The sequence below is a fragment of the Bubalus kerabau genome, chromosome 10 (genome assembly GCF_029407905.1).
Source record: "Bubalus kerabau isolate K-KA32 ecotype Philippines breed swamp buffalo chromosome 10, PCC_UOA_SB_1v2, whole genome shotgun sequence".
Lineage (NCBI taxonomy): Eukaryota > Metazoa > Chordata > Mammalia > Artiodactyla > Bovidae > Bubalus > Bubalus kerabau.
Window position 1 is genome coordinate 18274460 of NC_073633.1, and position 27566 is coordinate 18302025.

Here is a 27566-nt window from a genome sequence, read left to right on the forward strand (position 1 = left end):
AGCCCAGGTGGACCTGTGGTGACTTGGAGCTGGCCAGGGGTTGTCAAGGATACAGTCTTTTTTTTTTTCCCTGCTGTGCTGAGTCTTTTTGTTGCATGTGGGATTTTCTAGTTGCAGCGAGTGGGGGCTATTCTCTAACTTTAGTGCTCGGGCTTCTGGGCTTCTCGTTGCAGCGGCTTCGCTCGTAGGGAGGGTGGACTCTAGGGCACACTGGCTCAGCAGTTGTGGCACCCAGGCTCAGTTGCCCCGTGGCATGTGGGGTCTTAGTTCCCAGACCAGGGATCGAGTCCACATCCCCTGCATTGGCAGGTGGACCCTCAACTGCTGGGCCACCAGCAAAGTTGTGGGATATCAGTCTTAGAAGTATATTCCATGCTACCTCTTTGGATACAAGAGTGATTTTGGAGCTCCCTGTATGTATCCAACTCACCTTGACCGTATCAGGCACGGCCTGTGTCCTGGTGACATAAGTGTCTGAAGGGGAGGCCTGTTGGAACGTCCGCATTTCGGATAATTGACATCCTGGGGCGAGACTAGGACCTGCCGCAGGGTGGGTGGGAGGGGACCGAAGGTGGGATGGGGCCTGGATCGTGCAGGCCAAGGAAGGTACAGGGGCTTTCTTAGGCTTGGTGGCAGCTTTGGGACTTGAACGCCAACCTGCCCTTAGGGAAACTGCATTTTGCTGTAGTTAGACAGCCTTGAACGCCCACCCAATGGGCTGGGCCTCCTGTCTCGCCTGCTTTCAGATGGCATCTGTCATGTAGTGAATAACGTTGGAGGACTCGAGTGGCCGCGTCTGTGCAGAGGCTGCGCGGCTTCCTGCAGCCCGGCCCCCTGGGTCCTGGCCGCGGGGTGGGAGGGCAGCTGGCCGGCCGGCCCCACTGAGTCACACTCTGGCGTGGGGCCCGGCGGGGATTTCCACGCGGCCCGTGTTGTCTTCTCCTGTTTCCTGTCGGGCTCTGACGCAGGCTGCCTGCCAGTGGGTGCGGGGGTACTCCCGCCCGCGCCGTGACCCCCCCCTGGCCCCCGCCTTCCCCTCACCTTCCCCGGGCCCTGTGGGCGGCTCTCCCTCCCTCCCTCCCTGGGGCCTGTGGCCCCAGCAGGGTGTGCCTGGGGCTGGGTGGGCAGCTCCCTCGAGGGCCCCAGGGAGGCTGCACGTGGGCTGGGGGTGGCTGCCCATCAGGATGGAAGGTTTTGCTGAGAGAGCTTGCTCATGGGGCAGTTTGTACTGGGCGTTGAGGGTTATAAAAACCCAGCTTGGCCTAAAACGCCCTCTCTATCTGCTGACAAGAACATTGGTGAAGAAAACAAAACGTTCAAGCCAGGCATTTACACACTTAAGGGAATGGTTCCAATAGTGTATCTGATTTTTCTTTTGGGGTTTTTCTGAACTATCCATGTGTCTCTCTGTCCAGATGTCAGCTTCCGGTACCTCCATTTCTTGATGTAAGAATATTCTGCTTAAAAAAAAATTCCACTGATGGGACCTCTATATATTCATGCATTTTTCCTCCCAAACCTACTGCTTCCTGTGTACTGTGCTAGGCAGTTTATAGACGTTATCTGATTTCATTCTTATCGCTACAAAGGCTATGTTATATAATAGGGTAGCCACCACCCACGGGTTGCTATTTAAATATCTGCATTTGTACTAAGTTGCTTCAGTGTCCAACTCTTTGGAACCCTATAGATTGTAGCCCACCAGGCTCCTCTGTCTTTGGGATTCCCCAGGGATACTGGAGGTGGGTTGCCGTGCCCTCCTCCAGGAAATCTTCCCGATCCAGGGACCAAACCCAGGTCTCATATGCCTCCTGCATTTGCAAAATATCAGGTAATTAATTAAAATTTAGAATCCAGTTCCTCAGTCACAGTGGCCACATTTCTGGGCCTCAGTAGCCACGGGTGGCTAGGGGCTACCACATTGAACAGCCCAGAGCAAGACTTTTTCATCCTTACAGAAAATTCTAGCCCTAATCTGGGGTCTGATTTATAGATGAGAAGGCTGAGTCTCATTCAAGGTTAAGTTGACTCGTTCACTTGTAGTCAGAGCTGGAGTTTTAATCCAAATCTGCCTATCCCAGGAGCTCTGCACTTTTTTTATTTTTCTTTAAAAGTGTGTTTATGGTTAATATTTCAGTGCAGTCGCATGGCAGTCCTTTGTTGAATGAACACATGAAACATTTCCATTTTACAAACCGGGAAACTGAATGTTATTTTTTTCCTTCTTAGGAAAGAGAAACTGACGTGCAGCTTCAGGGACTCTTCAGGTAGCCCTGAAGGGATGCTGTGAGGGTCTGTCCTTCCCTGGACACCATCCAGCTTCTACTGGTTTTCTCCCCAGAGTTTGGGAGTGAGCAAGTTAGGTCTGCTTTCCTCACAGTAATCCTTAGGTCTATTTCCTATGTGAGGATTTATGGCTGTTGGTGACCTCTTGGGAATTTTTGCCTTTTGTTAGCTCTGAAAGACGTCTCGGGAAATATAGACTCATTTCTAAGGTCCAAAGAGGTGAGGGCAGTTCGTGGGTTATGCAGCCAGCTGGGAGTTGAGTGGAACTGCTTCTCAAACTTGTGTTTTCAAGCCAGGATTTATCGGATAATCTTAAAGTTATCACTTCATGGGCAAGAATTGTTTTTTCATGAAGAGGAACATACTGCAGTGACTTTCCTGAGGTCTGAGATACACAGCATGATGAGGTAGAGAATAACAGGGCTTTCGAGGTGCACAGACCAGGGTTCAAATCCTGGCCATGCCACTCAGAAGTTATGGGACTTTAGGCAAGGACTTCAACTTTCCTTGTTTGTTTGTTTTTGGGTGTTTTTTCTTTTAAATCAATTTTGTTGAAGTATAGTTGATTTGCAGTGTTCTGTTAATTTCTGCTGTACAGCAAAGTGATTCTGTTGCGCATGTATCTGTTTTTCATATTCTTTTCCATTATGATTGATCACAGGATATTGAATATAGTTCCCTGTGCTATACAGTAGGATGTTGTTGTTTATCCATTCTATATATACTAGTTTGCATCTGCTGATCTCAAACTCCCAGTCCATCCCTCCACCAATCCCCTCAGCAGCCACACATCTGTTCTCTATGTCTATGAGTCCGTTTCTGTCTCATAGATAGGCTCATTTGTGTCATATTTTAGATTCCATATAGAAGGACTTGAACTTCCTGAGCCTCTGTTTCTTCATCTGTAAATTTGGGATAAAATAGCTCGCCAGAATTGTTTTAAAAAATGAAGTTGACAAGATGTAATGCCAATCCGTGACATATTACAACTGCTCATTAAATGGTAGCCATTAATAGCATGATGATGTCATCACCTCCTTCTAGCATTTAAATTTTATAGCTTCGTGGCCAGCACATAAGGTGCTCAGATACATGCCACAGAGTTGGGGAATGGGATAGACTTATTCTGAAACAGTCTTTTAGTTACATTTTCAAATAAGATACTCAGTGTTTTTTTGCAACCCTTGGACTTCTTTTTAGGTCACAGATCTCTAAATTGAAAGTGATAAGTCCAACTTCTCACCTGGAAAGGTTTAGTATCAATATCCCAGGGAGCCCAGAAAGTCTAGAAACAGAGGGGAAATAGTATACCCTGTTTTCTAACTTTTTGGATACCCTATGGAATAAGACTGAAACCAATCACTGGAAAATAGGTTGTAGTCAATTTTATCATCAGGCTTTTGTTCCTGGGAAAGAAGCATTGCCAGCGGCTGTCCTGGGGTGGTGAGGTGACCTGGCTGACCGGCCACCTCTGCACGTCACCACGCTTGTTGATCTGTCTAGTGAGGATTCCCTTCATGGTCTGGGCCTGAGTGGCTAAGGGATCCTTAGTCTTAAAAATGTCTTCAGAGAAAACAGAGTTGTTGAGGAAGAAGAGTGGATAGATACTCTGGAAATATTTTCACAGGGAATTGGAAAAAGAAAGGTTTCTGGTTATCCTTGATTAATGAGAATATTTGTGAATCAGAACGTCCCATTACACAGTATCACAGTTGATCATGGCCTCACCTGTGACCATGTCTGACTGGAAATTAATCCGTGGCTAAAGGGGAAGTTTTCACTTTTGATTTCCACTTTCAAAGATATGCTTGCAGGTGTGACCTAGGAGCACCTTGAAAAAATGCACAGCTCTGTGCCCAGTGGAGGTGCATCTGGAGGGCCTGGGAGCAAAGATGTGCCAGCCGGGGAAGAGCTGGTGGACAGAAGATGGCCCTGACCTTGGTCATTTACCTGGGAGCTGGGCCTGGCCTGACCCATTCAGAAACTTCATGTGGTCAGCCTGAAGTCAAGACTGTGGGCTCCCACTAACTAGTAAGAAGCTAAAGCACAAATCAAGCCACTAGTTTATTTGTTGGAACCACTATGAGATTCTAAGCAGGGCGTTCTCTCCTTGTGGGCACTCCACCCAGGAAGCCAAATGGTCAAGGCATGGGTGGGTCAGGATAAGGGAAGGAGGGAGTCATGGGAAGCAGATTGGTTGAATGGCCTAGGGCCCTGGGGGCCGGGTGCATCTCTGTGTGCTGGGCAGGCCCCTCCCTGCTGGATGGTGCTTGCCTGGGCAGCCCTTGCAGCTGCTTTTGCCCACCACCTACTCCAGTCTGTGTACAGAGAGCCCCTTCAAGGTGACGCTGCCAGGATTCACGATGTCTCCTAGTGGGATTAGCCTGCAGGGCATTTGTTTTTCCACTTCCCGGTCCTAATGAATGTATGAACCCCTGACCTCTCTGTTCCTGCCCTAGCCAGAAATCAGTCCTGTGACCTGGCCTCAGGCCCACTCTACCAGCCCACTGTGTTAAGTGAGTAGGGACAGGATGATAAGAATTAACCACCTTTTCTAACTTTTTCTACTTCCTCGGGTCTTCTTACTTGAATAACTCAACAGAGACATCTGTGATGGCTTGTGTCCAGAGTGCGTGGTATTTATTTTTGATTTGAAATATGAAAAGCATTTTTTAAAGACAACTGACTCTCTGAGTCATGCCCAGGGGAGCAAACGGCCTGAAATGTGAGCCGGTGCTTGCTGGAGGGGGATAACAGGAGAGCCTGCTGCTAACTTGACTGGCGCTGGGGTTAGGTCATTGCTCGGATGAAGTGCGCTGACCATAAGAGCAACATGTGGGCTAGAGCCGCTGGCGGCGGGGTAATTTATTGCAGCCGCTTGCCTAACCAGGAACCCCACACGCTGGGTTCCCACAGGATGGGGCCACTGCATGGAAACCGACACATGGGCCCCTGTTGAGCAACTGCGCTTGTGTCAGAATGATTATATGTGGCAGGGTGGGTTATGTGTAGGGGCATCTGTCACTGAGCAGTGTGCTTTGGACAGGCAGCCCCGGGTTTCCCGGGCTTGTGTGGTTTTCTTTTTTTCATTTTGGTGGGTCCACTCTCACCAGCAGTGTGGTTGTTGCTGTTAATATTATTTTATGTCTTGGCCATGCTGCACAGCATGTAGGATTTTATTTCCCTGACCAAGGATTGAACCCAGGTCCCCTGCATTGGGAGTGTGAAGTCTTAAGCCACTGGACCACCAGAGAATCCCCAACAGTGTGGTTTAAAAATGTACATAACTCCCACCTGTCCAGCTCTTTATCTTCAGTCTTCTTTGCATCTCAGCATACTCTGAGAGGGAGGTCAGGTCTGCTGTTTTTATGCTTATTTTTAAAAAAAATATTATGTGTTGGGACTATAGTTGATTTACCATGATGAATTAGTTCTGCTGGATAGCAAAGTCATTCAGTTATAGCAATACATATATAAATTTTTCACATTGTTTTCCATTATTTGGGGTTCGTAGGTGCAATCCATTGTATATAGAATGCGTAAGCAACAAGGCTCTACTGTATAGCACGGTGAACTGGATTCAATATCCAGTGAGAAACCATCATGGAAAAGAATGATGCTCACTTTATGGATGACGGACTGAGGGGGGAGTTGTAACCCGTCATGGAGAGTGGAACACGGCCAGAGCACTGTGCCCAGGCCCCAGGCTGCTGGGAATCCGGGGCCTCCAGGCTCCTGGCCAGCTCCTAAAGATGTGGATTTGCTGGTCGCTTCCTAGACTTGTAGTGAAAGCCCTGGGGTGTGCTCTGGGAACTTGTACTGAAACATGCTTCCTGGTGATTCTTACGAATCTTTGCTCTAACGTGGTCCAGGGGCTCAGCCCACTTAACCTCGCACCTCCTCAGACAATGAGCCTCTATCACCGCTGCTGCTGCTGCTGCTGCTAAGTCACTTCAGTCGTGTCCGACTCTGTGTGACCCCATAGACGGCAGCCCACCAGGCTCCCCCGTCCCTGGGATTCTCCAGGCAAGAACACTGGAGTGGGTTGCCATTTCCTTCTCCAATGTGTGAAAGTAAAGAGTCAAAGTGAAGTCGCTCAGTCGTATCCGACTCTAGCAACCCCATGGACTGCAGCCTACCAGGCTCCTCCGTCCATGGGATTTTCCAGGCAAGAGTACTAGAGTGGCTTGCCATTGCCTTCTCTGCTATCACTACTGAACTCATCTTAATTTTGTGTTCTGTGTTTGCGCCAGTCTCCTCTCATGGTACACCAGCTCCCAGGGAACAGGCTCCTTCCCTGTTTGTCCTGGACAGTGCATGGCACACAGTAGGTTCTCAGTAAGTATTTGACAGTTTTTCTCAGCTGCAGGGCCGGCGTGGGAGAGCTCAGGCGATGGTCTGACTGGACGGGTTCAGGTTTGCCTTCAGTGGAAATCATGTGGCCTTGCCGAGCCTTGGCATCCTCATCCTTGGAATGAGGGGCCATCAGCCTCCCCTCCAGCTCCCTGGTGAGAGTAAGACAAGCCCTCCCCACACAGGCCCACACACTCAGGACGGCCCTGTGGGAGGTGGGCATTCAACAGAGGGCAGCTTGCCCTGTGGCTCCTGTGTGTCTTGGCGTGAGCAGTGGGGTCATTGTGGCGGTCAGTTTTTCCGCTGCCATCGAATGCTGTCCGTTGAGCTCGCAGACAGACAAGGTGCAGGGCTGGACTCTGTGCCATTGGCTAAACACTGGCCGCCTCAGGCCTCACATCAAGACCAGACACCAGCATAAACCCAGAGCACCCCTGAGGGTGCTCCCCAGAGCCAGGTTCGTGAATGGGTGAGTAAATATTTGCCCTGTCTGAGGTCGGATATGAACTGTCTCCCAGGCGTTTTGTTTTTTCTCTGTCTCCTCCCTCTCTGCCTGTTACCCCTTCCCCCTTTAAAAAAAAGGAAACCGAGAGGTTGAAAGGCTAAGTGTCAGGTTTGACACAGCCAACCATTGGCATGTCCTCCAGGCCTGTCTGAGCCCTGCTCCTCCTGCAGGCACGTCCTCCTCCATGAAGCCCTCCCAAACTGCCAGGCCCACCCTGATCTTTCCCTGCCACCTGCAAACCACTTCTGCCCTTGAGCTCGGATGGTTTAGACATGGAGCGGCCTGTTGGCTCATCCTCCGTCTGCTTCCTCCCCTTTGCTAACAGTACTTGCTTGCTGGGTATTTCTTGCATTGTCCTTTATTTTTCAGGTTCTTTGTACCCTGTTGCGTGAGTTCATTCAGAGACAGGACTGTAGCTTCTGCACCTTTAAAGCTGTCCCTTTGCCTTGTTTCTGCCTCCATCTCCTCACATACACATCTAACAAACCATGCTTATGATCAGCCTGAGCCTTCCCCCTGATCCCTGATGCCAAAGAAACATCATATGTAGGGCTGAGGTGGACAGCCAGAGCCCAGAGGACAGGTGACCTGGGAGTGGCAGGGAGGTGATTTTTTTTTTTTTAAAGTCTTTGTTGAATTCGTTACGATTTAAAAATTTTTATTCATTTATTTTATTTTTGACTGTGCTGGGTCTTCAGTGCTGCTCGGGCCTTTGTCTAGTTGCAGCACGTGGGGGTCCTCTCTCGTCGTGATGTGCGGACTTGTTGCAGAGCACAGGCTCTGTGGCGTGAGGGCGTCAGTGGTTGCGGCACGTGGGCTCAGTAGTTATGGCTCCCAAGCTCTAGAGCACAGGGGCAGCAGCTGTGGTGCGTGGCTCTAGTTGCTCCGAGGAATGTGGAATCCTCCTGGACCAGGGATCGAGCCTGGGTCTCCTATGTTGGCAGATGTATTCTCCACCACCGAGTGAGCCCCCAGGGAAGCCCTGAATTTGTTACAGCATCGCTTCTGTTTTTGTTTTTTGGCCAGGCGGCATGTGGAATTTTAGTTCTGTGACCAGGGATCAAACCTACACCCCCTGCCTTTGAAGGTGAAGTCTTAACCACCAGACCACCAGGGAAGTCCCGGGGAGGCGATTTTTAATGGGGTTGAGTTTATGAAACTTGGGGCTGTTCAGCCTTGCTAATGAGTTCCTCTGAAAAAGCAAAACAACTTCATCAGGCCCTGTACTGCTCACCAGTTCCTTGTTCCCAGGCTCCCACCTGCACCCTGGCCAGGAAGTTCAGAGGCAATAAGCTAGAATCTACCTTGCCTATCACTCACCCCTTTTAGAAGGTGATTCATTCTGAGCTAACCCCGCCCAGGCCAAATGCAGGTAGGGTTGTACGTGGACTCACTCGGTGGTGTGTCATTTCTGACTTGCTGGGAAATCCTTAGGTGGTGGGGATGGGAGGCAGAGCACGGGGTGGAAGGCGGAGCACTGTGAGGCTGGAGCTTTTCCAGGATGTGTGTGGAGAGGGATGCCACTGGGACAACGAGTGGGGCCTGCCTGGCCTTGGGTCCCGGCTGTTGTCCCTGACCATCTAGTAGCGCTGGGCAAAGCGCTCAATGTTTTTGAGCTTCAGTTTTGTTGTCTGTGAAATGGGGTTCCTGTAAGGATTAAATGAGCTGGTGTGTATTTTTACCCACCGACATGGTTCCTGGTGCACAGTGACTGATCTTGTCTGAAATCTTAAGACTTTATTCATCAGGTCCCTAAGAGCATTTCGGTCCGCACCTTGAACACTACAGTGTTAAGTGCTCTGGGGAAAAGAAAGCACTAACGGGGGTCCAGAAGAAATTGGAGGCTATGTAGGGGGAGACTAGTGCCCACAGCACTAACTCCTGATTGCTTAGAACCCTGGGGCAGTGCTCTGATAGCAGTAGAGTACACGCCACAGATGGGGTTTGAAATCTATTAGCCATGTTAAGACATGAAAGGAGAAAAGGTGAAATTCATTTAAATAATATACTTTATTTAATACAGTGTATCCAGAAGCATTAACATTTCAACATGTACTCAATATAAACATTTTTAATGAGACATTTTACATCCTTTAAAAAGATCATACTAAATGTTTGAAGTTAGCTTGTTTTCTCCACTCACATTACCTGTCACTCCTGGCTGGCCACATGGCTAGTGTATATAGGTATGTATGGCTGGTGGTTGCCATACTGGACAGCACAGCTCAGGGATTTGTTTGGTCAACTAATAGAATCTGCACTTAGAAAAAGGAATATTTACTTAATTTATTTAATTATGGTCTTTGTTGTGGCACACGGATTCTTTGGTTGCAGCATGCAGGATTTAGTTCCCCGACCAGCAATTGAACCCGGGTCCCCTGCATTGGGAGTGTGGAGTCTTAGCCTCTGGACCCCCAGGGAAGTCCCAGCATCTGCATGTTGGAGGGGAGATTTGTGCTCACAGGGCCTGGGACTCACTGTGACAGCCAGTGAGGAGCAGAGTGGAGCTAGCGCTCGGGTCTCCTCTCCACTGGGAGCAGGAGACACTTGAATTTGGTGAGCGTCTGCTGTGCCCCGGCGCTGTCCTAGACACTCAACCCTTGTGGTTCTGTTGGACTTTGAGTGGTAGATGGATAGCATGTATTTTTACACAGGAAGTAGCAGAGGCCCAGAGAGGCCAAGCAACTTACTCAATGCTCAGTCAGAGCTGGAGTTGGAATTTGGACCAGGGCTTGCTGATTCCAGAGCCATCCATTCACCTGTCTGTTTCCCTCTGTATAGAGAAAGAAAATCTGCACACGGCATAGCAGTCAGGCCAAGTGCTCAAAGAAATCTACAGGGCACAAAAGGGGCGCCATGGCTGACCTGTTCAACGAGGGCTTCGGGACAAGGTTCAGAAGGTCTGGGGCTGCTTTGTTAGGTGATGTGTGTGTAAAACACATTCCTTCTAATCCCAGGTTCTTAAACCAGTGGGGGATGGGGCTGGTGATAGTGGAGGCTGGGGGGTGGGGAGCCTGTGATGGGCAGTCACTGTAGAGGCCAGCACGCTGGGCCCTGCTCCTGCTGCCACCTGGGAATGTCGGGCACTTCAAGAGGCTCCGAGCAGCTGAGACTTTCTGCTTGGAGAAACCCCAAGAATTTGGGGAGGCTGGGATTGGGCAAGTTCTTGAATGCATGTGTGCCTTCATGCCCTCACTCACTCAGCAAATATTTATTGAGTATGTGCTCTAAGCTGGAATTACTATGTGTTACCTTTTCCCTGGAAGATCCAGCCCATCAGCCTGTTTAGACCCCACGGCGATCCTCTGAAGTACTGAGTTATCCCATTTCACAGTGCGGTGAGCTGAGGATCCAAGAGGAGAGATCGCCTGCGGGATGGCTACTGAATGGAGGACACAGGCCCTCAGAACTGAGGGGTTTGGGTTTTGTGTGTTTGACTTTCTGTCTGCCCGTCTGTCTAGCCAGCAGGCAGTCATTGAGCTCCTATATGCTGGGCATTGAGCTGTGTTTCCAGATTTCTTGGGTCTGGTGTGCAGTGTCTTGTTTTCTATCTGAGAGCAATCACAAAGCTACCAGATGTTGAGTAGTGGCCGATGTCTGCTGTGTGCCAGGCGTGGTCACCATCATTCTCAGGGATTCCTCCCAGTGCTGATGGGAAGAGAAGGCCACTGAGACGCAGAGACACGGCACTTTCTGAGGTCCTACACCTCGGGAGGAGCTGGGATTTCAATCCCGGCTGGTCTCTCCGGAGCCCCGATTCAGCCCCTACACCTCACTGCCTCTCTGTGAGGACTGATCCCAAAGTGAAGCCCAGCTTCCCCTGTCCCTTCTTGTGCCACCTTGTCTGGTCTTCTGTTTTACCAGCTGTAAAGTTGGGGCAGAAACAGCCAGTCCATCCTCTGCAGAAGGAGATGCTGCTGCTTTCAGAGTCTGCCTGGCTAAGAAAGCTGTATTACACGAGAGGTGCAGTGTGTGAGAGCCCCACCAGAGCAGGCCTTTGTCCCTCCTGTCTGCCCTCTTCCCTCCTGATGACCGGCAACTTCAGAGTGTGGTCCTCCTGGAGCACCACCGAGCTGCAGGGAGCCTGGTCCACACTGCTGGCCGTCTGAGAGGTTCCATACTTGAGAGATGTGGAAGACTGGAAGGTGTTGAGCCAACTGTTCACTTTGTAGGGAGGGGCTGGAGGAGCCGAGTCCTAGAGACACCAGCCATAAAGACTTTACATCAGAGACACTTGAGCATGGGTCTCCTTCCCTGTCTGAGCAGCACATTCCCAGGCTAGGAGCCCCAGCGTGAGCCTCACAGTACCTCTCGGCAAGTGAATCCTGAGGATTAAACCACTTGATATGTGAATGTCTGTCTCCCCACTGCCCCTGCCAGGGGGCTTGGAGAGGAACCACCTCACCATCTACCCTTTCCTGAGATAGACAGTCAAGGAACATTTACACCGCATGGCATGGCGTTTAGCCCCCAGGAATCTGCATGCCCCCCCACAGGCAATGCAGAGGGGATCAGTGCTGGAGCAGGAGGGATGCAGGGGGGAAGAAGCCAGGGGAGAGCCCAGCTCAGGTCCCTGCACCTGCATTTACCTGCTGTGTGAACACGGGGCAAAGCCCCAGTGACTATATGGAGGTTGGTGGTTACACCAAGAGGCCTGAGTGGTGGCCCTTGCAGAAGGTCTGTGTGAATAAAGTAACAGTATAGAGTAACCCGGAAGCGTGTGCCTTCAATGTCAGACGGGCTTTTTAAAAATCCTTAACCAGCTGCTGACCCCCTCCAGTCATTACTCTGCTGCTGCTAAGTCACTTCAGTTGTGTCCGACTCTGTGCGACCCCATAGATAGCAGCCCACCAGGCTCCTCTGTCCCTGGGATTCTCCAGGCAAGAACACTGGAGTGGGTTGCCATTTCCTTCTCCAATGCATGCATGCATGCTAAGTTGCTTCAGTCGTGTCTGACTCTGTGCAACCCCATAGATGGCAGCCCACCAGGCTCCTCTGTCCCTAGGATTCTTCAGGCAAGAATACTTGTGGGTTGCCATTTCCTTTTCCAAAATCATTACTCCAAGACAGCCCTTTTATTTTCTCTCCTTCCAATGAAGTCCACCTTGATTTGGGCAAAAGTCAGCCTCCCTGTAACTTTCACCGCACCTGAGAATAGCCTATCAGTGAGTCTTCTGGCCTGGGGGACCTTCTGCTGTGTCCCCTGGGACTTCTCTCTGCAGAGTATCATCAGCTTCCTCGTCTGTTCCTTCTCTGACCTATGTTTTAAACTTCCTCACCCTCTGGTCCCTCCCATTTAAATGCTGTGCAGCTTGTTGATGGCCCAGTCCAGTGTCACACCCAGGACAAGACTTAACAGCCCAGCCCAAGTAGCAGAGATCATAGCTACCCTGCCCTAAGGTCTTTGCCTCCCTCCAGGCAGGCCCTTCGACAGTCTGACTTCATGGAAGGGTGAATGAAGTGGCCTTTGCTGAGCTGCTGGTGGGATTAGGGACAGCCCTCCCAGACCTCTTATCTTCTTGCAGGAGAAATCCCATGTCACATTCAGCCCATTTGAACGCTTCCAGGCTTATAGCTGCCATCTTCCACACTCCAGCTTGTTTGCCCCAGATGCCAATATTATGTTGCTGTTAGTTTTTTTTTTTTCCCCATGAAAACTTAATTGGAATTTTAATGTACTTTTGGAGGGGTGGGCTGCATTTCCATTTGCCTCTAAAAACAATGAGAAGGAAAACAAAGTGGAATCTTACAGCCAGAAATTATGGAGCCAAATCTGAAATTAATTTACAAAGTCATTAGTATTTTCCATTTGTGAACCCCATACCAAATGTAAGTGCAGTTCCTTGTGATTAAGTACAAATTAGAAAATTAGAAGAGAGTTAGAAGGACTTTCAGGGACAAACATACAAAACTAGCAGAAGCAGATGGGTGTGTGTGTTTTGGGGCGGGGTGGGGGGGTGGGGAGTGGTGTTGGGAGGGATGGGTGTGACAACCAGGACTTGCTCTGGTTTTCACTCAAGTCTGAATTTGGGAGAGCAAAACATATTCCCCAGAAGAGAGCCGTTTCCAACAACTTTAAAACTGGCAGGGATCATTGGGATGATCTGTTCTAACCTTCTATTTTCTGAATGAGGCAACTGAGAGACTCAGGGATGGTGAGAGACTTGCTTGAGGTCACACAGCCGGGAACGCCAGCGCTGAGACCAGAGCCTGGACACCAGTGCTCTGGCCGCCGCTGCCTCCGCCTCCTGGGAGCGTGTGCTTCAGCCTCCTGTGCACCTGATCTGGGCTCTCATCTAACGCGGCACCTTGTTAGAGTAGAGGGAAGGGAACCCTCCATCCAGGGCCACCCTGTTCGTGCACTTGGGTCAGATTGCTGCTGCATACTGCATGCCATGCTGCTTCAAGGGGGAACACAGTGGTTTCTCTCTCCCTTGAAGGAGCCTGGTTATTCCCCCGAGCTCACCCCAGGCCAAGTCCCAGCCCTACACGTTAGAATCTGCTGCTCTGGGAGTGAAGTCAGCCTGTGGTTTAATTAGCAGGGAATGTGTGTCAGGGTTTCGAAGTTTGTAGCAGGACCTCTTCCTGCGCCTCCCTAAGCTTGGATGAACTGGGGCTTTTTTTTCGGCTGTGCCTGTTCTTAGTTATGGCACATGGGATCTTCTGCCTTCATTGTGACACGTGGGACCTTTTTACTTCTTTAGTTGCAGCATTCAAACTCTTTATTTGTAGCATGTAGGATCTTGTTTCCCAACCAGGGGGTCGAACCCGGGCCCCCTGCATCTGGAGCATGGAGTCTTGGCTGCTGGAGCACCAGGGAAGTCCCTGAACTGGGGCTTTGAGATGTCCCTGAGTCACCAGAGACTTTGTGAATGCTGTCCCCCTGACCTGTTTGAAGTGAAGCCCTGTGATGTCACCTCCCCTGGTCCCACTCCCTCACATGTGTGTGTTCCTTACACATGCAGACCCCGAATCGACAGAGCAGCTCTAAGAAAAGCCACTTGTGAGAGTTCCCTGTCTCTTTGTTGTTTCCCTTACTAACTGGATGTCTTAAAGGGTGGAAGGGACCCTTCCTTCAAGGTGCCCAGCTCTTTCCTGGGCGGGCGCTCAACCCCGCCCCAGCCTCTCGGGCTTCCTCTCCTCCCCTGACACCTGTAGGGTACTGTGGGGGCTGTGAGAACACAAAAGGCACGACTCCTGCTCTCAAAGAATCTCAAATCTAGGTGCCGAGAGAAACTATTTACCTGGAGTTGTTAAGGACCATTGTGTTGATGATAAATATTTGTCCATGACCTTGCCAGGTCCCGTTCTAAGAGCCGTAGGTGTGTTCTTGCACCCAGCCATCAGAGTGATCATGTGAGATGGAGCCATGATTCTTTATTTTACAGAGGAGGACCCTGAGGTTTAAAGAGGTGATGGTAGATGAGCCTTCCGAGCCATCTGCCCTTTAGAACCTCCCAGTGTCGCCCTGGGGAAGATGTGTCCCCAGAAGGTGGCGCTGTCCTAGGAGCGTGAGTGTGGGGAGATGCCGGGGATGGAGCTGGCACCGTTGTGGAGCTGCAGAGACAAGACAGCAGGGAAGGGCTGTGTTTGGGAAAGGTTCCTTGTCCCATGGCTTGGTGATCTGGGCTCTGACCCTGTGAGGGTGACACGTAAGTTGGTAGGGGAGAGAGGGGGACTCCACAGAGAATAACCCCAACTTAGGGTAAGAAAGATGGGGCCCTGTGAATATCTCTTACCCCTGAGCCCAGCCTGCCTTTCTCCACTCTCCTTGCTGAATGCCTGACCTTGGACCAGTGATTGGCCCCTCAGAAGTTCAGTTTCCTCCTCTTGAAAGGAAGGGGTCACAATAGCTTTCTTTGTTGTTAAACCTTAGATGAGCTGATACCCCAGACTTCTTGCAAAGTACCAGACACCAAGTAGACCATCTCTCAATAATAGTTTTCATTTTCCCTTACACCCATTTGTTTAAAAAAGAAAACAAAAATTTTTTTCTCCTATGATAACAAAAATTTTAGAAGGCAGAGACAAGTTAATATGTTGTGTATATACTCTCAGGCCAAGAATTTGCTAAGTATTTACATACCAGAGGACTTTGATTTTTTCAGCTGGCTCTGTGCTGATCCAGACATCTTCTCCAAGTGACCAGAGGTGATTCCTTGCCGTGGTCTATTGTTGTTGGGGTTTTGTGAGTGTGTTTTCATGATACAAAAATTGGAAACATACAAGCTACAGATATACTATATCTTGCTTATGAACCTTCCACTGGATATAACGAGTGTTGATATTTTTCCATGTTTACTTCAGATACCTGTAATGTCTTATTTCTTTATTAAAAAACAAAAACAAAACCCTAAAGCTACTCTGCTAAAGGCTTCCTGTTAGCCCACCCCGCTCCTATTCTCCCTTCTCCTTCTCACAGGTGTTTACTCTGGTGAATTTGGTGTGTGTCCTTCCCAGCCAGGACTTTGTAGTGTTTTGTTTGTAAAGCCGAGTAACTCGGTTGGAATGTGTTTGAACCACCAAAAGATCAGCATTTGGAAGAAGAAGACTGAATACCTAAGGCGAGGGAAACCGCTTCACAGAGAGAGCAAGTCTGCCCGCCCCCGAATCGTTATTTATATTAAATTCCAAAATTACAAATCCTTTGCCTTGGATTTAAAACTTGACCCTGCCTCCATGCTTAATTGCAAATAAATTCGAACTTGTGCCATCTGGAGCTCCCAGGGTCATCTGGACCTTTCATGTGAGTAAATACATTCTGGAGTCTATTATTAGAGTAGGTTTTTTTGACTTTTTTCTTTAATGCTTCCTCTCACCAACCACCCCCCCCCCCCATCACAACTGTAATGTATACTTATTGTAGAGAATTCAGAACATACAGAGAAGGAAAGATGAAAATTGCCCATTGCTCTGCTCATTTGACCACCCCCACCCATAGAATTGTGTCCTTCTCTGTCTTTTACCCACCCCTACAAGGGTAGAAAATTGGAAGTCACTGGGTCCCCCAAGTAGGGCCAGCACCATGGACTCAGGGTTTCCTAGTGAGTAATGGTCCATCCTCCACTTACAATAGGGTCTGTGTCCCAAGGTGAGAGAAGCAGTCACCTGCCCTAGGTCAGGTCAGTGACCTGATTGGGAATGGAGAGCCATCTCCTGGTGGCTGAAGATGTCTTTCTATCATATCTGCTCTTTATGCTGAAGTCTGATCCTTCACGGATCCTGGCCCTGATCCAGGCACGATGACAAAGCATCCAGCAAAGGGGAGAGGTCCCTCTTTCTCTTCAGGGAAACGGGGAGGTAGCCACAGACAATGGCTGGACCTTTGACCATCTTTCCTGAAAACGTCTTGGACGTTTTTCATTTTAGCACTTTAAACTGGACGTGAGTCGTTTTAATACCTCGGCCGTTTTCTGTGTGTTATAAACTGTTCTTGACTTCTTCCTTGTTTGTGTTTTTAAACAAATTACTTTCATTAGCATCTGCTGCTCTTTGTGCAATTTATAACAAAACTTGCTTCAGTTTTGTTTGCTTGCTTCCCTTTGTTTGGTACTGATTTTAGCTTCTGCCATTTTGGAATTTTCTTTTGTGCCATTATTGCCGCCAAGTCCAGTTTTCCTTTGCATATCTGAATTATTAGATTTTTTGTCCATCAGTTTTTATCAATGACTTTCATTGCCTATAGTTTTCACTGCTTCCAGTTTTATTTTGTGCTGAACTTTTTACTCTGGAGCCTATTTTTTCTCCTGGGTTGATTTTTGCAGTTTTTCGATGTTGCCAATTTACTTTTTATCTTCAGCAAATTAACGTGTTTGTGATGATAGCCATTACCAGTTTTATTTGGGATTGATTATGTTGTTCAGTTGCTAAGTCATGTCCAACTCTTTGCAAACCCATGGACTGCAGCCCACTAGGCTTCTCTGTCCTTCATATCTCTCAGAGTTTGTCCAAACTCGTGTCCATTGAGTCGGTGATGCCATCCAACCATCTCATCCTCTGTCACCCCCTTCTCCTTCTGCCTTCAGTCTTTCCCAGCATCAGGGTCTTTTCCAGTGAGTCAGCTCTTTGGGATTTATTATTTCTGTCTAATTTTTCGTGGTCATTTGGTCAGAGTGCCTGTGGGAATTGGAGTGATGGGTCCAAAAGTCTTCTTTCTTGAAGAGTTTGAAACAAACTTACAAACTATGACTCTCGCTCTTGGTTTCTCCTTTCTGGATATCACTAAAGCTTTCCTCTTGGCAGCAGAGAACATGCAAGCTCTTAGGGATCAGACTTCTCCTAGGAAGGGCAGTGTTGTCTTTCCACGTTCCTCACCTTCTGCTCTGTGACCTCCCAAGTTCACCAGCGCCTATTGCCTGCTCGGATGGGGCAGCTCCAGGCTGGTATGCTGGGAAGCACAGTAGATGGGGGTCAGGCACCGCACCCCGGGACAAGTCCCCTCTAAGCCTCCTCTGTGGGCTGGTCTCCCTGTCCTTCCACAGGGTTGCTTGCTGGAAGGCTGTTAGAAGTCTTCCAGCTTTATCCTTCTCTGGGTGGGGTTGTAGATGCTCCAACTGTCAGGAAGCCACAGTTCCTGCAGGAAACCCCCTGCATGACAGAAACAGCAGCATTGCTCATGACCCTCGGCTGGGTTCCAGTCCCTGAGCCCTGGCTCCGCCACATGACATCAGGGCTGAGCTGCCATTGTGGCGGAGCTTGCGGGGAGCCTGCTGGCGAGGGTAGCTATTCGTTCTTTCCAGCCATGGCTGCTCTGAGTTGCTCCCTGGGACAGTGGCAGGCAGGGGAGCCGAACTCCTCAGTGAGAGTAAACATCTCCCTCCCCTCAAAGGAAAAGCCCCTGCTCTGCCTCTCTGGGCAGCTGGAATGCTGCTCTGTGGGTCTGGGTATTTCTCTTCCTCCATCCAGCCCTCCTTTGATTTCCTGCCGTCTCCTTCAATTAGGTCTGTGACTGTTTTCAGATGGCCATTTGTATATACAAGTCATGTCAGGCATCATCATTTGTGTTTGATTAGATCAATAAAAGCAGCCCTGGCGAAAGGCCAGCGGAGAATTTATAAATACCCTTCAACTCTTCCCCGCCCTACAAGATGTTACAACTCCATCCCGTTAACCCTCCCAACCCAGGCTGCTGGCTAACTTGATCAGGGAAAACAAAATACCATTTCTTTGGATGTTTTCTTTGTCCTCTTTGTAGAATTTGATCAGTGTTTAAGCAACTGTAGCTGATTCCCTGCCCACGTCAAAGCCAAGGCCCTTCCCTGTGTCTGTTTACAAAATTTTAGAGACTGAAATCCTGGGAACCCATTTCCACGTAGATTGTGCATTCTGTTAGCTCTGTGTTGCTCAATGAAATGTGCTTGGGTATCTCCGAGGCAAGTGACCTAAGAAAACTTAAAAACAGATTTTGGCGGCCATGATTCCTCTGTAATGCGCCCACTTTGGAAAAGAAGAGGGTGAGGGACTTAAGTTCACATGGACCTTAAGGATTTTCAGAACCCGATTTTCTTCTGTTTGCTCACATTAGGGAGGGAAAAAAATAAGCCTCAGATGCCTTGTGAGATCCAGTTACGTCAGGTTTTCGGATAAAATGTCAAGACAGCAGTGCTTGATTTCCGGCCTTGCCTTTCCCCTTTGCGCACTGTCTGCCCTTGCCAGAATTTGTATTAGGGAGAGGGAGCCGTTCTGCTGCCCTCCTCCCTCGGAAATCATTCCCTCCCTGGCCTTTAACCCTTTAAAGATTGGAAAGGGAATACTTTGATTTCAGGGTTAAATGCAAAGCTTCCCTCTCCACCGAGGCTGGATTGGAGGGGTATTAGGAAATACTTAAGAATGTTGCAGCCTGGGGCCTGGGGCTGGCTGGGTGTTGCTGTTCAGTATGAAAAGAGGCTCACCTGCTTGCCTTCCTATCGCTGTGTCTTCGCAAAGCATCCCGTCTGAAGCAAGGTACCTCCCTTGGCTATACTAAAGGCCCCCCAAATGTTGGATAACTAGATTTTTTTTTTTAAACCCTGACCCAGCCTCACCCAATTAAAGGTTCAGTAAGTCTGTTTTTTTGTCAGCGTGGGTGGAAGCCAGGCTCCTGGCCCCAACAAGTCAACATGTTTGATCCAAGAGGGTAGAAGATTACAGAAGAGACAATAAATACAAATTGATGACCTTTGATGACTTGTCTCACCATCAAGGCTGCCATTTTCTCTTCTTCCCTAGTCTCCACTGAAAATAAGGTAGCCTTAGTTCTCCCTGTGATTTCAAGCAAGAGAAATGGTACCCAGAGGTGGGGTTGTTATTAAACTCCCTTCTCTGTTCTCTTTTCTCTTTGTCTCTGCCTGCCCCAAGTGTAGTCCAGGCCACACCTCCCCAGCCTTCCCTGGCATTCAGTGTTGCAGATCCTCCAAGGCTGGCCACTGCCACGGCTTCGAGAAAGCCACCACGAGGCTCTGCAGGCTGTTGGAAGGCCTTCTTTGTGGAGTGAACCCCTCTAGAAGTCTGACATCTTCAGGATGGGAAACTGTAGAGAGATCAAGGGATTCTCCATCTCAGGCTTTGGGTATTGAATTTGTGGGTTGATCCAGGCAGGTCTAGAGCTGGCAGAGGCTCCGGGTAGCCATACAATTTGCTACTCAAACTGGGACTCTGCGAGTGAAAGGAGATGCATTTACTAATGACACGAGGGCAGTGTGAATTAGACTGTCCCAAGCGAACGTTGTGTGGTTGTCCTACAAATGTCCCTTGGCCCTTCAGGCTCCATTTTGTTTTATATGAAGCAGTGCTTCCCACATTGGAAGAACAGGCAAGAGTTGCAGGCTCAGATGCTCCCGGGGACAGGCAGAAGGTGGGAGGCTGGGGCCTGGTGTCAAGACAGAGTGGCACTTGAGGATTCATTTCTCATCTAAAGAGGCATCGGTGACATGGCATCAGCCAGGGGTTGCCAGATCTTCTGATTTTTTTTTTCCAAGAGAGGCCAAAAATCTAGATTTACATATGAAATCTCCCAGCTTTGAAAAGTTGGCAACTAACTTAAAAATTTAAAAATCTCTGTGTAGGCCAAGCACAACATCTGTGGGCTGCTGCCTGTTTTCAACCTCCGGCCCAGACCAATTAATTGGTGGCTTTCTTCTGTGTCTCTGGATTCCGGCAGCGGGAAGTTTCTCAGGAAGTTGCCCAAATTGACCACGAATGAAGTGGTGAAGAGGAGAGAGGCGCTTGCCTTGACTTCAATGGAGCATTCATTTGCACAATAAATATTTATTGAGCACCTGTTATGTTCAAAGCGCTTTCTCTGTTATGCTGTGTTTTGGGTTTAATGTTTTGAGACAGCTGTCCTACTCATGCTGATAAGTTCTTTATATCGTGCACTGTTACGCGTCCCTGCCTCTCCCCTGAGATTATAACCAGGATGGATGCATTGGGGGAAATTCAAGAAGGGATGTGGATGGAGAACCTGGGGCCCAACTCTCAGGCCCTGGACAGCTCATTGGATGTCAGCTTAACGCAAAAGTCCCTAGGAGATTGTCTTCATCTGAGGAAAGACGTGGGCATGACGACCTGGAGCAGAGAGTGCCCAGCCAAGGACACTTGTTCTGCAGGGTCCCTGAATTTTGTTCTAAGAGCAGGAGGCAGAAATCACAGAGGAACAGGCTGCATTCAGCCCTGTGTTTGGCAGAACTTTTGAATGTAGTGCTGTATCTGAGGCTGTTGGGTTAGAGGAGAACTGGGCATGAACAACAGACTGGTTCTAAATCGGAAAAGGAGTATGTCAAGGTTGTATATTGTCACCCAGCGTATGTAACTTATATGCAGAGTACATCATGAGAAATGCCAGGCTGGATGAAGCACAAGCTGAAATCAAGATTACCAGAAAAAATATCAATAACCTCAGATATGCAGATGACACCACCCTTATGGCAGAAAGCAAAGAAGAATTAAAGAGCCTCTTGATGAAAGTGAAGAGGAGAGTGAAAAAGTTGGCTTAAAGCTCAACATTCAGAAAACTAAGATCATGGCATCTGGTCCCATCACTTCATGGCAAATAGATGGGGAAATAATGAAAACACTGAGAGACTTTATTTTGGGGGCTCCAGAATCACTGCAGATGGTGACTGCAGCCATGAAATTAAAAGATGATTACTTCTTGGAAGAAAAGCTATGACCAACCTAGACAGCACATTGAAAAGCAGAGACATTACTTTGCCAACAAAGTAATAAAAGTCTAGTCAAAGCTATGGTTTTTCCAGTAGTCATGTATGGACATGAGAGTTGGACTAGAAAGCTGAGTGCCAAAGACTGATGCTTTTGAACTGTGGTGTTGGAGAAGACCCTTGAGAGTCCCTTGGACTGCAAGGAGATCCAACCAGTCCATCCTAAAGGAAATCAGTCCTGAATATTCATTGGAAGGACTGATGCTGAAGCTGAAACTCCAATACTTTGGTCACCTGATGAGAAGAACTGACTCATTTGAAAAGACCCTAATGCTGGGAAAGATTGAAGGCGGGAGAAGAAGGGGACAACAGAGGATGAGATGGTTGAATGGCATTACCGACTTGATGGACATGAGTTTGGGTGAGCTCTGGGAGTTGATGATGGACAGGGAAGCCTGGTGTGCTGCAGTCCATGGTGTCTCAAAGAGTCGGACACGACTGAGCGAGTGAACTGAACTGGGTTAGAGGACCCCTAAGTTTGTCTTTGATTATCCAAAAAATCTAATACCTTGCGGCTGCCTCCTGCTTACCCACCAGATTCCTGGACCTTAAACTCTTTTTTTGTTTTTTTAATTTTTATTGGAGTGTAGTTTCTTTACCGTCTTGCGTTGGTTTCTGCTCTACAGCAGAGTGAATCAGCTCTATGTGTACATATATCCCCACTTTTTTGGATTTCCTCTCCATTTAGATCACCACAGAGCACTGAGTTGAGTTCCCTGAGCGTGCAGGAGACTCTCACTAGTTATCCATTTTATACATAGTTTTAATAGTGTACGTATGTCAATCCCAATCTCCCAGTTCAACCCCTCTACCTCCTTTCCCTGCTTGGTGTCCATACGTTCGTTCTCTACATCTGTGTCTCTATTTCTGTTTTGCAAATAAGATCATCTATACCATTTTCTAGGTCTCATACATATATGCGTGAATATGTGATATTTGTTTTTCCCTATGAGTTAACTTCACTCTGTTCGACAGTCTCTACTTAATGCTTTTTTTCTGGTTTGTGATTCTTATTTCTGATGGGCTTCCAGCAGGTACTAGCTTATTTGTACTCTGGCAGCTGAACAAGGGGCCAGGTGCCCCAGAAAAGCCAGTTCAACTGTGATGAAAACATGCGGTTCACCTGGGGCTGAGGGGAGGTGCAGGTGGGGGCAAGCTCTGGGAGGGTCAGTTCTTGATGCTGTGAAATGTTGCTCACATATTCTGGTCTCCTGCACCTTGAGTTTTAAATTGGGGGTGATACTACCTGCCTCCAGGATGGTTTGAGGCAACTAAGGCCCAGAGAGCTTAAGTAACTTGCTCGCAGACACACACCTGGGCTAGGAGGAACCCAGTCCCGGACCGGACAGTTGACTTTCACTGTTCTCTTATCCATGATGCTAAACTATTCCATTTTTAATTTCCTGTGTGTGTGTGTGTGTGTGTGTGTTCATTCTTCTTCGTATCTCCCCCCGCCCCCCGCATTGTTTCAGGACTATCAGCATTCAAATGTTTAAGAACTGGGGTTTTTCCCTATGCACTTGGCCAGAAGTAGGAATTCATCACCATCTGTGAACATTTGCAGAGCCTCCATGGTTTGTGTAGAGTTATACTAGAAATACTCAACCCCGGGGCTGGGCTGGCAATGAAGTCGGTCTTTCTGCAGAACTTTTGGGGACGTATCACCCCCAGGTTGGAAGGTCTGTCCTCCGGGCATGGCGACCCTCTGTCTCTCACTTCATTAATGTGCCCCTCCCTTCTTGCCCCCAGTGTCAGTCTTAAGTGTGCCGAGTGCTCTTGCCTCTTGGCATGTTCTAGATAGTGTTAGTCGCTCAGGCATGTCCAACGCTTTGAGACCCCGTGGACTGTAGCCAGCCAGGTTTCTCTGTCCATGGAATTCTCCAGGCAAGGATACTGGAATGGGTTGGCATTCCCTTCTCTAGGGGAATCTTACCAACCCAGGAATCGAACCCGGGTCTCCTACATTGCAGGCAGATTCTTTACTGCCTGAGCCACGAGTATCCTAGATAAGAGGTTTCCAAGTGATGTGCCCTGATATACAGCCTTCCCATCCCCAAATCTTAGGCTTCTTGAGGGGAACAGAGTGTTTATATCTGGTTTGTTTGGGAATAGGAGGTTAATATAGGGGAGTCTGGAGGCCTGAGTGATTGTAGAGGCTGCCGATGTCTTAAGACATTGGCAAACCACCGTGCTAAATTATGGTGAAGCTATAGTGACCTCAACATTTAAAGATTTAAAAAAAAAAAAGCTGACAGAATAGTCTTGTGATGCTTGAAAGGACCCCTACACTTCACCATCTGGGCCCACCATGTTGAACATGAACACAGGGATGTGAGGCTGTGTGCAAGAGAGAGCTCGCTCAGAGCACAGCACACCCGGAAGTTTGCTCCTGGGTTTAAACATCCCCCCACCATCATTTCCCTGGCATGTCCCTTTGCTCCGTAGATCATTCCTGGCCAGACCACACCCCGCACGCACCCCAGTCCCCGCACTCCTGCGGCAGGGGTTGGAGTCTCTGTGTACAACTTATTCTCCAGTGCCAACTTGAAGTTCTGAGACCCGCTCTGTGATGCTCTGAGGCTTTTCATTGATCAGCATTGTTACGAGCAGTGTCTCAAGTCATGGATCTGCGCAGTTTTATGAGAATAACTAGATAGACGTTCATGTACCAGAGAGGGCGTAACTACTTTTGCAGCAAACTCATTAGTGTGTGTATATGTCACGCCTTTTTAGAACGTCATAATGTAGTCATTATGCTTTCCTGTGTCAACACTGGCTTTTTTCAGCGTGTCATGCAGTAAATAGGAAGTTAGCTCTGACGCTGTTGGAGCAATAGATGAGATATAATTGACATACAGTAAATGACACTTATTGAGAGTGTGCAGCTTGATGAGTTTGACATATGTACACACGTGAAACTATCGGCATGATCAAGATAATGAACATGTCCTTCAAAAGATCCCTTCTGCCCGTTTGTACCTTTGCCTTCCTGTTTGCCTGCTGCCCCTTGGTCTCCAGGCAGCCACTGGTCTGCTTTCTGTCACTGTTCATTAGTTTAAACTGCCTAAAATTTTACACTAATGAAATTGTACAGGGTGTACTCTTTTTATTTGGTGGGGGGATACTTTCATTCGCATAGCATAATTATTTTCAGATTCTTCCATGTTTTTGCATGTTGCAGTCATGAATTCCTTTTTATAACTGGGTAATGTTTCACTGGATGGATATAAACAGGAGTTTTGCTCTTTGTGTTTAAAAGCAAAGAATTTTAGCTGAGGCTGTCAAAAGTACATGTTCCGTATAAAATATTATGTCCGAGGGGAATATGTACACGTGGGTTTTCTCTCCTTTACTTTTTGTTTTAAACATTTCTTATGGAGGAGTAGTTTTTTTTTTCCTTTTGAAAATGCCCTTTGAAAGAGCAAATATTGGTGTAGAATGCATTTGGCCCTCAATTTTCACTTAATTAAATCAGTAATTATTTAGTGTTTCCTATTGGGACTCGGGAGCACAAAAGGACTGCACATCACAACCAGCAATGGATTTGCTCATGAGGTTCTGACATCCTACCTGGGGTAGAACTGCGGTGCTTTTAGACACAGGATGGCACCAGCTTGCCTTCTATAATCTTCTCAGTGGCCGATGCTGAATGTTGGAGCAGCTACGCCTTCCCTGCCTGCGATTCTTCCGTGACCAGGCATGGGGACAGACTCTGCCGTTTCCGCTGCAGCTTCCGCAGCTCTGTGATTCCTGCTCAGAGCATTCGTGCGGAGCGCAGGCAGGAAGTTAACCTTGTGGATTCCCTCATCCTGGCAAAGCCACACACACAAGGCCAGGGTCGGAGTTGACCATGGGAGTTGAGTTCCTGGCACTTGGGCAGTCCCCAGTGGGAGCTAGAACAGAATGGTATTGCTGGGGTGTTGGAATTGTGTTCCTTTTTGCATTGTTCAGAGAAATTTGCCTGGAGGAAGTCTTCTCTGTGTGAGAAAAAAAAACAAAACAGTGAGCTGCTGATTAATAGTCACATTGTCGGAGAAGGGACCTTGGGCATATCTGGTCCAACCTGCCCGTTTTACAGATGAAAACTAAGGTTTGGGGAACGGGAATAACTCATAAATAGTCACTAAAGCAGGACTGGGACTTGAGGAACCCAGGCAACTGCTTCAGACCTTCACTTTCATGATCTCTGAGGATGGGAGTGTCAAGAAAAACTTGGCAAACTTGAGTGGACTTAGGAAGGAGGAAATTGTTCATCTCCTTAGTCTCTGCTCAAAGCTGCTGGTACCATGTAAAACACCACCAGCATGGACAACAACATAAATTGTCCTCAGATGAAGTTTCTATCATGTTCTAACATTTAAACTGGCCCTGGGAGATGAAACACCTTCCCTAAGGTCACCCAGGTGGCAGAGAGAGGAGCCAGAGCTGGAATCTGGTTCCTGGTCCCTGGTCTCACCTGTTCCCACCGTGTCTCCTTCACGGCAGGTGAGTATGCCGGGCAACAGCCTGATGCAATGGAAAGACCCTAGGCCCTTGTGTTTGGAGTTCAGAGCTTGACTCCACTCTCCTGCTCTCTGTGTGACCTTGTGGAAGAATCTTAACCTTTCTGAACTTCATGGCCTTCTTTTACAAAACAGGGCCCTGTCCAGCAGGATAAAAGTATATAAGCATAAAGTGCTTAGCAAAGAACTTGCTTTAGGAAACAACTGATTGATGTTACCTCTGGAATGAAGGTGAGGCAGGTAGGGGAAAAGCTAGTTGTGAAGAGAGAGCCTGGAAAGCAAAAATTAGGTCAGGTTTGCACCAACTGTGGGGCACCCGTGGCCCTGCTCCTGCGCACTGACTTCAGTGGTTCATGGTGTGGTCCTTTAGTCCTTGATCCTTTGCAAAGTTGAGCAAACTGAGGTGCTCGCTAAGTGCCTGGCACATAGTAGGCCCTCAGTAACTGCAGACTGGGGCTGCTGGAGCGTCTCCCTGCCTCTCCCAGTAGAGGTGGTCGTCAGTGAAGGTGAGCGATGGTGCTGGAGGTGGCTTGGCGTGGCACCTGGGCTGAGTGGGAATCAGTACAGACTGGTCGGGGGGAAGGGGCGGGGATAGGGGACAGTGTGTGTCTCACTTAGATGCCACTTCAAGTCATGCCCTGCCATTGTCCCATGGAAAATCTCCATATAAATAATCGATGCTATGAGCAGGGGAAAGAGGAGACAAAGCCATTCCCTTTACTGGGGAGACCAGGATCTGACTGTTGAAGGACCGTGGGGACAGAATTGGGTCCTTTTGTGGAGAAGTGGCTCTTCTTCTGCATCTCCACCCGCTTCCACCTGGTGCCCGAGCAGAGAACATCCGAGATACTTCTCAAAGCAGCTGAGATGACTCAGGAACTTGAGCTTGCCTGTTGCCGGAAGGCAGGCAGAGCCGGGGGGCACCCTATTGTGGGGCAAGAAGAGAGCATCCGGGAAACTTTCCCCACCGTCTGCCAGGCCTCCCCGAGTGGCCCCGGCCTCCCCTCCCGCCACCCTGCCCCTTCCAAGGAGTCTGCTTGAGAATTCAGTGATTCACTTCCCGTCTTCCACCCTTGTTTAACGTTCCCTCCATTGTTACCAAACAGTCCAGGCCCCGGTGGCAGGGGGTGTCTGCGCTCTGGCGGCAGAGGGAGGGGAGGGCAGAGCTGTTTACAGAGCCGGGGAGATGGGCCCGGCCTCCTTGGAAAATGGGCCGGGAGGGCGCTGGGGCCGACAGCTGGCTGTGCGGAGGGTGGGAAGCGCCAGAAGGCGGTCCTCCTGCCCAGACACCCTCTGGTCTTCCTGCCCTGGAGGGGAGCCCTGCCGTTTGTTGTGGGCTTAGCTTTTTTGTTCCCTGACAGCTGAGCTTTCCATTTCGGGCCACAGATAGTTTTAGGATCATGGATTCCTGGAGTAGAAAAAAAAAAAAAAGAACGGAAGGGGCCCTGGGGTGATGCTGTCTCTGCAGTGGAGAGAAAGAGGGAGAGGAAGTGCAATGGTTCATTTTAGAGCCCCCGCCCCCACCCCCAGCTCTGAAGTCCTCTGATTCCTGAATCTGCACAAACCACACGAGGTCATCTGCTTTCATTCCTGTGTCTTGGGCGAATCCCACCGAAGCTAGCCACGAGTGTGGCCACGTCTGTGAGCCAGAGCACCCGTTTCCTGACCTCTGACCTTTGAGGTCAGCAATTCTGCAGCCTGTTACCTTTCCGGGTTTCTTTT

The 27566-nt window shown here is 48.8% G+C and overlaps 1 protein-coding gene and 1 long non-coding RNA gene across 21 annotated transcripts in view; both read left to right on the plus strand.

The window, feature by feature from the left end:
- The window catches only part of LOC129620940 (uncharacterized), a 48545-nt gene extending 28143 nt beyond the window's left edge, over window positions 1-20402 (plus strand). Inside the window, exon 2 of the long non-coding RNA XR_008698935.1 lies at window positions 20188-20402. This is a non-coding gene — a long non-coding RNA (uncharacterized LOC129620940). The remainder of the gene's footprint in view (window positions 1-20187) is intronic.
- Window positions 1-27566, plus strand: part of SMAD3 (SMAD family member 3) — a 126926-nt gene that overhangs the window by 54653 nt on the left and 44707 nt on the right. Inside the window, exon 1 of one of the 20 annotated variants that reach the window (XM_055536794.1) lies at window positions 6397-6800. The exons of the other annotated variants lie outside the window; for them this stretch is intronic. The gene's annotated coding sequence lies outside the window, so the exon portion shown is untranslated. Of the gene's footprint in view, window positions 1-6396; window positions 6801-27566 lie in introns of those variants that run through there. 20 annotated transcript variants of the gene reach the window in all.